Source organism: Amphiprion ocellaris, chromosome 21, assembly GCF_022539595.1.
Source record: "Amphiprion ocellaris isolate individual 3 ecotype Okinawa chromosome 21, ASM2253959v1, whole genome shotgun sequence".
Lineage (NCBI taxonomy): Eukaryota > Metazoa > Chordata > Actinopteri > Pomacentridae > Amphiprion > Amphiprion ocellaris.
The window spans coordinates 6,850,730-6,863,313 of record NC_072786.1 but is presented as its reverse complement, the minus strand read 5'-3'; the positions used below and the strand labels follow the sequence as shown (position 1 = coordinate 6,863,313).

The window sequence follows — 12,584 nt, the reverse complement described above, 5'->3', positions numbered from 1 at the left end:
GTGTAGAAAGAAAGAACAGGCAGTAGCTGTAGCAATAAAGGTGGCCTTCAGGGAATGTATGCTAAGATTAGCTCATTTTAAAGACATAAATTGACTACAAGGTTAGTTACATGGTGGTCTGACAGGAGTTTGCATGTTGTTGTGGGTTAGATGCTCCAGCTTCCTCCTACAGTCCAAAGACATGCTTAGATTCACGGGGGATTTCCAGGGTGTAATCTGCCTTTCACCCTATGTCAGTGAATGAAGGGAAATAAATGCTGTCACACTAATAAGTGGGACATCTTTGACATCTCATCAAATATGTGCTTCCTAGAAACTTGGTGGCATAGTTTCTACTTGTGTTTGTCAGCTACCTACTGACACAGTAGCCAACTGGGAACTTGTTAGCATCAGTCAGTCACAACAACTCTCCAATCTTCTTTGTATTATTTCTGTACCAGACCATTTACTCCCCTCGCATTCTGTCTCCAGGGATGTCAGTCATTTCATTAAATAAGTTTAACTGAAAAGAATAAAATACCTTTCGAAGCTAAGCGCAATTTTTTACACTCAGAGGAGTCAAAAAACTAAACTGGATGGTGCAATACAGCTAATAACTAGCCACCTCCATTATGGACTTTCTGGCCTCTGTTGTCAACATGGTTTGCTTTCCAACAAAAACCAGATACTGCATGTAAATAAGACATAAAATATAACAAGATAAAATAAATATCAACAGTTAAAAAGAAGCCATGCGATAAACGAGAGATATAAAAGAAGATACTGACATTCTGACATGGGTTCCAGACAGCAGAGACCCTTTAGTGACAAGTCAAGACTATAGAACTGTTCGTTTCAGACAGCAGATTACAAATATAATCAGATGTCTGACAATTTCAGGCTCTAAAAACAAGACAAAGATCTTAAAATTAATTCTTAAAGTCACTGGTAACCAGCAGGGTGGGAGGGCAGCTGTGATTGAGATAATGTGAGTGTGTTCAAAGCCTGGCAGGAACGTTCTGAAATAACAGTCTTTAGATGTTGCGCTTGCCGATACCAGAGTAAAGTACATTACAATAGTCGAGTCTGGAGGAGATGAAGGCATGCATGACCTTCTCTAAGTCTGCAGCGGAGTCAGAAATACCACCCAGGTTGCGGGTCTCTTTTTATTTGATAAGGAACCCAGACTAGAGGAGAGACTGCTAATGCTGCTGGTGCCAAAGCCAGGGGGGGGTAATTATGATCTTTTTCGATTTGGAGTCATTCAGCTGCAGGAATTCTTGGACATTGGATTTTTAATTTCAGCAAAGGCAGGGCGTAATATGACAGACATGTGTGATAGCAGACTGTAACAGGGCAAGGCTGAGCTCAAGTCAAGCAGAATAAAAAGCTACTTTGTAAGGTTTTAGCTTTCAGAGTAAAAAACTGAATGCACATGCTTTTACAATATTTAATGTTGGCACATGTTGTATTATTAATGAACCAAACTATTGTTGAGGAACTGACCTTTTTTAAGTATATTTGACAAAGCTTTTTTTTATTATCTCTGCTAAGAAGGTGATTGTTCTTTGAAAGTCATATTGTCTTTTAAAAAATCATCAAAATTACACAGTTTTTTCAGGCCGAGAAACTGAAATCAAAAAGAATATTTTGAAAAATTCTGACAGTCATTAAAATACTATATGCTCATGAAATTTAACCAAATCTAAGCTTAAAATTATGATATTTCTAGTGCTGTCAATAGATTTAAAAATTGAGAGATTAATTAATTATGCTCTGTAATTAATTGATCAATCTAATTAATCTCTTTTTTTAATCTCACCTAAAAATTGCTGAGAAAAGCCCTCAAATTGAGGTATTTCCATTTAAATTCATTACATTATTGTGGCAGATCAAAAGATTGATATATAACAAAGTGGCTTTATAAATTAATTTGTTGTTTTCAACAGACTTGAACAAATGCAGTTCTAACCATTTATGTATTTGAGACTAGTCCCTAACTGTGGCTGCACTTGCGACTGGGTGCTTTGCGTTGATGTGGTAGGCTAAGCTTGAGCTACTTCGGTGGTAAGCAAACTCCTTCTTACAAAGAATGCATATCACTCTACCTTTATCAATGGTGCCGTCGAGGCGTTTTTGAAATGTAAATGTTCCATTCATGGGACCAACAACTCTCACATGCTCCTCCATTTTCACGCTCCTCACCTGGCCCTCCCAACTTCAATGGGAGCCTATCAGTTTATGCTAAACAAGCCCAAAACACAATGGCAGCCAATCAATGTCCACTTCAGGGTGTGACTGACCATTGTTTTCCACCCCCAACAATTCAAGTAAGCCAACACATAAAAATGGATTTTATAAAAGGGCAACTGGCATACAGTAACAGTAAAGATAGAGATTAAAAATTAGATTAACGCAATTAGAAAACATAACACGCTAAATATGACTGTAATTAATTGATCGCAATTAACGCGACAATTTGACGTCCTTAGATTTCATCAAATGTGTTTTGTATTTTTCATCTCATTTCGAAAGCCACCAAAACTAAACTATTTGCACAAGCAAAATTCAGTAAAAAAAATAAAGATTCTCACTTCCTTGGCATAACTATAATACCATTTGTGACTCAGCTAAGACCAAGCAGCATTTGGCAAAAAAAAGGACTTTTGGGCTGAACTCAGCTGAACTGCAGGCAGTGTTTATTTGCACCAACCAGATTCTGTAAAAAACAAAAGAATTTTGCATTCCTTGGCACAAATGTAGAACAAATTAATGATTCAGCTGCGACCAAAAAGGACCTGCAGGACCTTGAGAGTAGGAAACAATGCGCAGACTTTCGCAATATATAATATTGGCTTTCTGCATTATTATTGAGCCAAACTATTGTGGATAGTAATAAACTGTTTGTTGAGGCGCTGATCCTTTTTTCTAACGTTTTACAGGTATTTCTTTGCTTTTTTTTATGGCTGTTTGTCTGTCAGCAAGATTACACAAAAATCTACCAGTCTGAATTTCATGAAACTTGGTGGAGAGGTAGAGCACTGGCACAGGAAAACAACTATTAGATCCGGTTTAAGCGGATCTAATAGTTGGATTTCGTGTCATGGAAGAATAGACTATATTGCTCAGCGTACTAAACTTGGAACATCAGAAAATTCCACCGTGACCGCTCGCATGAGTTTAAATAAATAAATAAAGCTGAAATCTCTTCACCCTCCCGTGGCTTAGGTGATTAAAATGATGAGCGGTCCCGTGGCGTGAGTGGAGAGAAACAGGAGGTGTCAATTAGGCACACAGAGAAACACTGACATGCAGTCCCGCGAGGGTTTCACACTAAATTGTATCGTGAAGTTCATTCAGAACCCCCTTAGGCAATTTGAAAAGTGGCCCTGCTCGCAAAAAGTATTTGGTTATAGGACAGGCACCTATCAAGGACACCTTCACTCATTATCAACATGCACAGACGGCAGCTTGTTAAATGATGCAGAGCTGACATGGAGAGAAGAAAAGATAACTCTGCAGACCATAGGACAGAGGTTGAGGGTCAGAAAAAGATGAAGGAGAGAGATAATGAAGGAAAGAAGAAAGAGAGATACAAGGGAGTTTAGACTGCAGTGCCAGTCAGCCATTAGAGATTGTATGGGCAGGAGTGAGGGAATGATGAAGAGACTGATGAAAAGTTGGAAAGACAGAAAACATCTTTGGAAACGTTAGATGTCACGAACAATGCTTTGTTGCCCTTCTATTCTTCTTTTTAATTCTTTCTTCTAGCCCATTGTTCTCTATGACCGTTCACTGACTCGAGGCAAGAAACACAGTCGCCAGCAGTCATTTATTTCAAATGAGAGCTGGGAGATGAGAGGAGAACGGAGAGATGTCTGGCAAGAGATCTCAGTGGCTCTGTGGCGAAAATCGACTTACACAGATGTGTAGGAACAGAACTCCGATGTAAGTTGAGGACCCCCTGTAGTCATTTGTAAATTGCTATGTAGTTGAGAAACTTAACTACATCTAAGTTTAAAATCATAGTATTTAATCAGAGTCATTGTATTTTGTGTCCCAGTTGAAAAGTCGCCAAAAATGCACCATTTGAACAAACCAGATTCGGTAAAAAAACAAAAAATTTGCATTCCTTGGCACAGCCATGAAGCCAGCAATGACTCAGCTGTGATCAACAGTCCTGTGACAGAAATTCAGGGACATTTTGGCTGAGCTCACCTGAACCGCAGGCAGTGTTCACACATTACAAGTAGGAGCCAAATATGGAAGCAAAAATGTAACTAGTAAAATATCATTAGTAAATCGAGTCACCATTTTTTTCTTGTAATGGTGACACCTGATTCCATTTTTTCACTTTTTATATCAAAATAAATGTAGTAATAAACATTGCTGTGTAGCAAATATTAATCCAAAATACCATTAGTTTTTGCAGAGAAAGAAATGTAACTTCTCTTTATTTCATTTTTTCTATGATTTATAGCATTTTGTCTTTGTTATGCTGCTTGAAACGCATTTTTGAGTTCTCCCTACTTCTAGCCATGGGTTGTGCTGTTTATATTGCTGGATAAAATGAGCAAACAGAGAGTACAAATGTGACAGAACCAGAAATTGACCAGCAGCTGGTGAAGTTTAGAGGGTTGACCAGCTATTTTTTTGTTACAAGATTCGATTTTAGCAACGCATTCATCTGTGCTGGAAAATATATGAAACACTGTTTTAAAGTTTTCAGGGATTCTTAAGTCAGATTTACTGTAATAATCTACACTTTCATCAAGCATTGTATGCATAGATTGTTGGCCATATGGTGTAAACCAACAAGTGACAACAAGCAGCTTTTAGCCATAAAACCAGGTGCTGTGATGAAGCAAAGCTTGTGTCAGTGTTAATTTTAACATGCGTGAGCCTCCATGTTAGTATCCCAAGGGACATTTTCCCATTAAATCACAAACGGCATGATCATGGCCACGAGTGATGCAGGACTTTGTTCCTAAGTTCAATCACTGTCCTTCTGTTTTGCTTCTTCATTTATTTCTCTTCATCAATTTTTCTCTTCCTGCGAGCCAGTGATTGTACTCCAAAATTTGCATGTTTGTTGTTTGCTTTTTTTGGCTTTTCCACTTATTGCGTTTTTCATAAATCCTGCCATCTTTTTTTCCCTCTTTCTTGTTCTCTTTCTGTATCTTCCCTCCTCTTTTTCTGTTGGCTAAGTTGAACATATTGCTGGCCAGAACACTATGATTTCACCATTGTTTTTGTGCTTTGGGGTATGAAAAGAGTCGCAGTAATCGCAGGTGGAGCGTAATGACTGGGAATGTTTCATGTGTTGATTCATCAAACATGAGGAGCCAGGGTTTTTGTGTGTTTCTGCTCAAATTTGTATGAATACATGGATATGTGTGCATGCTCATTCAGACTGCTGAAAGTATTGGACATTTAGCAGCGTTGTGCCTCTGGTTTTGGTTTTGAAAAGAGGCATTAAACTACATCATTACTACTCTGGGGTTTGTATTTCTCAGCTATGACAATGCTATTTTCAATTTACAGTATATAACAGATGATATACTTACATTTGTACATATCAGCGAGTGTCTAAGAAAACTGGCCTGTATTGGTTTATTTTCTCAAGATGTAGCCTTTATGGATACATTCTGTGTCAGAGTGTCATTTATAGAACAGCCAAACCAACTCAGAATAACCATTTACATTAGCTGTCAGGCTTCAGCTATGAATGGGTTCTGCTGTGAAAAGAAGGCTGCTCTCTCATCACCCATTGATGTGTGGTTAAACTATTAATCCGCCTGTCTGTCTGGATCAGCCATGTGTCCCTGCAATCATATTCTTACACAGATATTCAGTATTAGAGACTTGCTGTACGTTCAGTGTTGCTCAGGGATGAAGAGAAATTGAATAGAATAAGTGGCGTTTCTGAACCCGCCCATGTTTCCCCTTATTCTGAATGTGCTGCTTGTTGGCTTGGCAACCAACCAAAAAAGCCACCCCAATGTGAGAGGTGTGGGATCATCAGAGTGGCTTTGTCTAGATCCACATTGAAGGTCCCATGTGGTGAAAATCAATTTTTATTGTGCTCGTTGCATTGTGTTCCTATCAACTTGGAGGTGTCAAGTAAAAGCTGTTAAGATATGAAGACATTTGCTTCGGTTATTCCTAAAGTGCCCCCACAACTAGATAGCCTCCCAGTTTTACAAGCAAGTAAGGATTTTACTGAACTGACATGTTGCAGCTGAGGAACCAATGGTCGTCTAGTTCAAACTTTGCATAAACCTCCCTCCTCACTGTTGCTGCTTGTTTCGAATGAGCAGGCGCCTCACAATGTTTACTTGTTTTCAAGATCAGCTTCTGCTGACTCTAAAATGGCTCAGCTATGAGCAAAACACACCAAATGTTTTGCTCTTGGCTGAAAGAGTGAATACAAGAGTTTTCATGCACTCCTAGCATCTGAAGGATGTAAGCTTTAGTGGGTTTCTTTTATTTTTGATGGCTATGTCCCCATAGCAAGAAGCACATCCTTAATGTAAGCTGTTGTGCTGTCAGTGTGGCTAATGTTACCTTTAGCTTTGATTGTCTGCTTACAGGTAAGAGCTCTGTCTGGAATTTTGTAAATATGAAGGGCAATCAGAAATGGTGAAAACTTTAGGACCCATTTGAAACCATTAAACAACAACTTGCTGTGTTTTCAAGTCTCCTGTTGTGCTCTAGTGCAACATAAACTCAGATAGTGTTTACATCTGTTTACTTCTCTCCTGCTCCCTGTGCTCACATAAACTGCATTTTTGTATAGCTGAATTCCCAATAAAGGTGTTCACACATATTTTTCTATTTCTCTTGTCAGGCAACAGAACAATACTTGAATGAAACGCAGCAGCAGAGTAAATTTTCAAGCTGCTGCTCTGCACTACTAAAATGCAGATTATATAAAAGCAACATTGTCTAGCAAACTCACCATATACATGTGGATTTAGTGATATTTCCATGTAAGATGAGTGCTCAGAGAGAAAGTGAGAAGTGAAAGAAAATCCTGGTGTAACACTCTTTAACCCTTTGATGCGTAGACCACATGAGGAGATACCCATTTTCCATTAGATTTGGGTCACTTTTGACCCAGGTTATGCATCAAAGGGTTAACATCTGTGTCAGCTCCTATGTGGTTAACTGTGTTGCTTCGCACTGTCAATCAGAGATGCAGAGAGAGTCTTCTTCCTGAAGGGGGCGTGGACAGCAGCCGCTCAGCCTATTTAGGACAGGGCTAAAACCAGGAGTTATGCAGTCATGGTAAAGCGAACAAGCAGTATTTTTTAGCTCAAACATTGTAAGACACATTCTGAGGTCATGTAGGACTTTCGTTTATTTGCTGAAAAGGGGTACAACACATGACTTTTAAACCCTTCTTACTTTTGACCTCAGTGATCCAGCTGTTTGTGGGTCTGAGGATGTAAAAAAAAGTACTTTGAGCAACATTATTTTGGCTAACGTGTTCAGTATAAACTAAGGTTGCTCAGAAAAGCAATAAAGCTGTTGATGAGGTTGTGCTGTTGGCTGTTATAAATGATGGTAATCAACGCTGTAATAAGGTCCGGGTTGAATAACGGCGGACCTATCCTTTGAGCGCTAATTGAAAAATAACAAGCTGTCCAGTAGACGAAAATCCTTAGATGAACTGTTCTTCACTGACACAAAATAAAATGAGATGACACTAATAATGCCTTTGTGTAATCAGCACATCACTGCAAAGTCACTGTCGATGTTGTTACCCAACACTGACCGGCAATTTAGCTAATGCATCACTCTCTTTGACCTTAAAAGTAAGACCAACACATGGTCTCCACATGGTCTCTCTCCATCCACTTCTTTCTTCTGAATCTCCTCCTGTGACGGAGCAGAAAGTATACATCTGTAAATGTTTCAAACCTGAAAGGAGCACATTGAACGCAGCCATCAATTGTTAATCAGCTGCTTTCTGAGTGTGACTTTTGAGATAGAGCGCTGCTCCGGTGCACACATTTAGAGCCATTATCAGCTCTGGACAGCAAGGTGGAGGATGACAGGTTCAGCCTCCAGTTTGTGTGTGTGTGTGTGTGTGTGTGTGTGTGTGTCTTTTTGTAAATAGCAGCAGGAAGCCACAACTTTGGACCAAAGACTAGAATGTAATGGAAGCAGCGATCAGCAGATTTGCCGTTTAAGGAAGTTGCCGTTTTGCTTCTTATTTGTATTCTTCTCCTGCAGGGTCTTTCATTTTCACTGTTCTTCATTCGCTCTTTCAATCATGTTTTTCTTGATCTCGGTTTCAGTCCCCTCTCTCCCTGTGAAAACATGTTTTCCCATCTCCATCTGTTCCTCTCAGATACAGCAAATCACTGATCCTTGTATCAGTACAACACAATTAAGCACAATTTGTTGGCAGGAGCTCTAAAATAGAAACAATATGGCAAAGTATTAATGGATCTGAAAATTCCCTCTTGCAAATTTCTCTCATGATTTCTTCCCTCTTGCTTAATTGACGAGCTGTCTCACACAAAACTTCAGTCCTCCTTTAGTGTTTGGTGTTGTTTGTGTGGAACTCGCGGGGTGTAAACTGCAGTCAGAGCCTGTAGGGCAGCTGAAGGCAGGGCTATTTACCCCTGGCTAACACACTCTTTGATGTCATGACATGAAGGTCACCCAGAATAGAAGAAGAACCCTGTGTGTGATTTATTTGTTAAGATATGATTAGGTTCTGTTTGTGTGAATGCAGGGTTGTCTTTATGTATGCAGGACTTCATATTAGTGCATGTGCTCACGTTCATTTGCCTCCAGTTTATTGGCTCTGCTCTCATCTTCCCTTTGGCTACTGTCAGTGTTATCAGCTTACCCCTTCAGGTAGGTGTGTGTAGCTTTCCTCTTCTAGATTTGTGTGGAGCATTTCGAGTTTGGGACCGTGAGGATGTTGTTGAAAAACCTGGATTTAGTGTTAAGACTAAGCAGGGGTTAGACTTTGGAATGTAGTTTCGTTAGTTAGAGGGTCCAAGAGTCCTCACAAGTGTAGATAGATATGACAAAAAAAATAAAATGTGACTGTCAGACATCACCTCAGCCGCCATCACACTAATATTCAAAGGAGCCAGTGGGGGGATTCAGGTATTATCATCTATTTAAAGTATTAGTTAATGAGGTTTCTTATGTCTTAGTTGAATACTTAAGTGCAATTTGCTGATAAGCTCTTTCTGATGCCTTAGTAAAGAGGCCTGGTCAGGTTTTGTTGAGAAAATGGACACGTTTTACTTAATATTCTGTTACTGCAGAGCAATTTTTCAAGCATTACCTCATTCGAAGAGCATAAAACTATTAATATCTGCTGTGGTTAAACACAGAGGTCAGAACAGGGCAGCTCAGGGCTGCTCCTGTTGACTGAGAGACCTGAGGTCCTATACTCTGTCTAATTATTATATTAATTTTTTTTTGTTGTGTCGATTTCCACTTTAAGTTTTTTACAAATGGACTAATGTGTGCTCTTTTCTAGAGGCATATTTACAGCCTACACCGAATTTAGAATTAAATGACCAAATTAGAAAATTAAGCAGAACCTCTGCCTGAAACTCTGTCCTTCCATTATTCTACTGAATGTCATAATGTTGGTATTATTTAGTTCACAAGGAATCGTAGCACCAGATGTTTCTGTAGTTATAGATATCCAAAGGGTGTTGTATGTAGTTCCTGATTAAACCAAGAAAACTCATCTCTGTGTGTAAAAGGTACATATTTAAAGCTCTTTACACAAAAGAGAGATGCCTTCTTTAATCCTACAGATTGTGGCTTATGCGAGCAGTTTTTAGATTTTTGTGGCAAATTTTTCAACAAAACATGAGGACTAAAGTGATTTTGAAGGAATATTGCAATTTTAAGTTTAGATTTTGAGATATTTTTTTCCCCAATGGAGGAGCATGTCACAGATAAGTAGTTCAAGGACAGTCAGAAAGTTGATCATGTGTTCTGCTTTTACAGTTTCAGCTTTTGATCAATGGTGTAATTTTGACCATTTTCTAAAGATAGCGCTCCTTTTAAATCCATTGGCAGATTTTTAGAGTTCAGAGGGTTAAATGGCTTCACATGTAACTGTGTTCGAACTGATTCTGAAGAAGAATTACAAAAAAAGTATTACCTCACAAGCTTGACAAGGTTGGTTCCTTTGGTTTGTTATAAATCAGAGGTATTCCACTAAAATTCAAAGAGTTCCAGTCAGAGAAAATGTGTTAAAGCAACAGTCCAGAACATCGTAACTTGAATTAGTGTGATATATGTTGATGTGACCTAGTAGTTTTATTAGCGTCTGCATATAATCCATAACTGACCGTCAAATCAAATAAATTCAGTACGGTTCTGTGTTGTGTTGTGTCTGATCTGCAGTTTCAAGGTATGAACCAGGGGTGTCAAACATGTGGCCCGCCTGCCAAAACCAGCCCTCCAGAGAGTCCAATCTGGCCCGTGGAACGACTTTGTAAAGTGTAAAAATTACAGAGATGACATTAACTGCAAATTGTAAATTAATAAAACTATAAATTAAAAATTATTTCTAGATCATGACAAGTTGTTTTGATCATAAAGTAAAATTGTTCATTGTTCTTTTGTCATTTTGCGTGTCATTTTTAGAATATTTTGTCTTGTTTTGGGTTTTATTTGTCATTTTGGTCATAAGTCATTGTTTTTTGTCATTTTGTGTCTCATTTTTAGAATATTTTGTCTTGTTTTTGCTGTTTATTGTCTTTTTTTGTCTGATTTTTGTTGTCTCATGCTTTTGCTTTGTTTCTCATTTTTGTCATTTTGTGTTTCTTTTTTGTCTTCCTTGTGTCGTTTGTCTATTTTTTTGTCGCTTTGTTTCTCATTTGTAATATTTTGTCATCTTTTTGTTTTTTTTATGATTTTGATCATAAATCATTGCTCTTTTTTTGTTTTGTGTCTCATTTTTGGAATATTTTGTGTTGTTTTTGTGGTCTTTTGTCTGACAAAAATGTTTTTTGCACTAAAACAAAAGGTAAAAAATTAAGTAGGAGTAGTCATTCATAGGTTATTACTCTCTGATTTTACTGGTCCCGCCCACTTGAGATCAAATTAGGCTGAATGTGGCCCCTGAACTAAAATGAGTTTGACACCCCTGGTGTAAACGTTCAGCTGTGGCATCGATTCTTTATTTCTCTCATGATATGTATTGTAGCATATAAAAAACTCCATATGAACATGTTGCCAAGCTAAAAAAACTTGATTTTCACTGGACTTCAAATGATTCATGTTGTTGGTCGGTAGCTTCCTTCAAACATTGTAATATAAAGTTCTTATTGTAGAACAGAGCTTTTGCTATACCAGTGTATCTTATTACGCCACATTTTCAGCTATCTGTGCTGTTTGTTGCAAATCTTGCAGGTGACTAAATGAAAACAGATCTTATTCTTGCATAGAAATGCCGTCTCGAGTCGTGCATCAAACATTGTCCTCAGCAGCAGCATGATTTTCAGTCTTTCTGTCTCCAGTGAACAGCCACTACAGAGTTAACAGTGCAGCTTGACTGTCTCTCTGTTCTTCTTCCTCCTCCTTGTCAGCCTGTAGTTACCACCACTTCCTCACTCGGTGCATCTGGGCACTTTTTTTTTTGACAACACTGTGGTCACTCTCTCCTTCTCACTTGATCAGCGTCTCCACGAGACACATTCTTCTCTTATTCTCACCCGCTGCGTCCATAAACTTCAATTTTTCTGTCACGTTTCTTCCCTTCCTCTCCTGGTGACTCTCTGCAGCTTTTCCCTCCTGGCTTCCATTTCTGCTCCCTCCATCCTTATATATCCCGTAGACAGTGCTTCCCTCATAAGCCCCATGCCTTGAGAGCTTGTCAGTGGTGTGGGTGAAGCCTGTCATTACATCCGTCCTCCTCCAAACAACTCTGAAACTCACCAAGGACCTGAGGACCAGCGCTTAGTCCGCTTGCAGTGTGTATATATTTCTGTCTGCCTCTATTGTAACCGATGTCAACAAATAGAACGTTGAAATTTAGTGAGGTGCACATAACAAATTTGACTGTTTGCCTAGAGGACATGTCATCATATTCGTCTCTCAGTGCACTAAACCTTTCCACCGGTACCTGCCACCTAGTTGGCTCGGCCTGTCTGCCTGTCTGGGTATTTGACAACTTCACTTATTCAGCTCACTTAATCAAATATACACAGAAATGCACCAAACTTTTTTCACCAACAACTCAGCCTCTGTAAACAAACTTTTAGGGGTCTCCCGCTCTCCAAACTTCATCCAGACTCTCCGGAAAACACATCTGAAAGACAATTTAGTGTAATTTCTGTCACTGCCTCGTCGACTGATGCCGTAAACTGCACTCATCTGGTGTTTCTGACAAAAACCCTTAGAATCACTTCAGCCTTTTTGACAAGGAGATAAGCTCTAAAGAACATGGGCAATTAAGCAACTTTATCGCCGCCATCGTCTCATATGGTGTTTGATCTACCTGCCTGTGTGTTGCTGTAGCTGTCACCGTGCACATTTTCTGCTAATCTCACCCTTGTTAGACCGTCCTTTACTTCCTGTTTTCCTCGGCTTCCCATCTGTCTCTCCCT

At 39.0% G+C, this 12,584-nt stretch overlaps 1 protein-coding gene across 5 annotated transcripts in view; it reads left to right on the top strand.

The window, feature by feature from the left end:
- Positions 1–12,584, top strand: part of grm8a (glutamate receptor, metabotropic 8a) — a 379,646-nt gene that overhangs the window by 287,575 nt on the left and 79,487 nt on the right. The gene's annotated exons all lie outside the window — the stretch shown is intronic.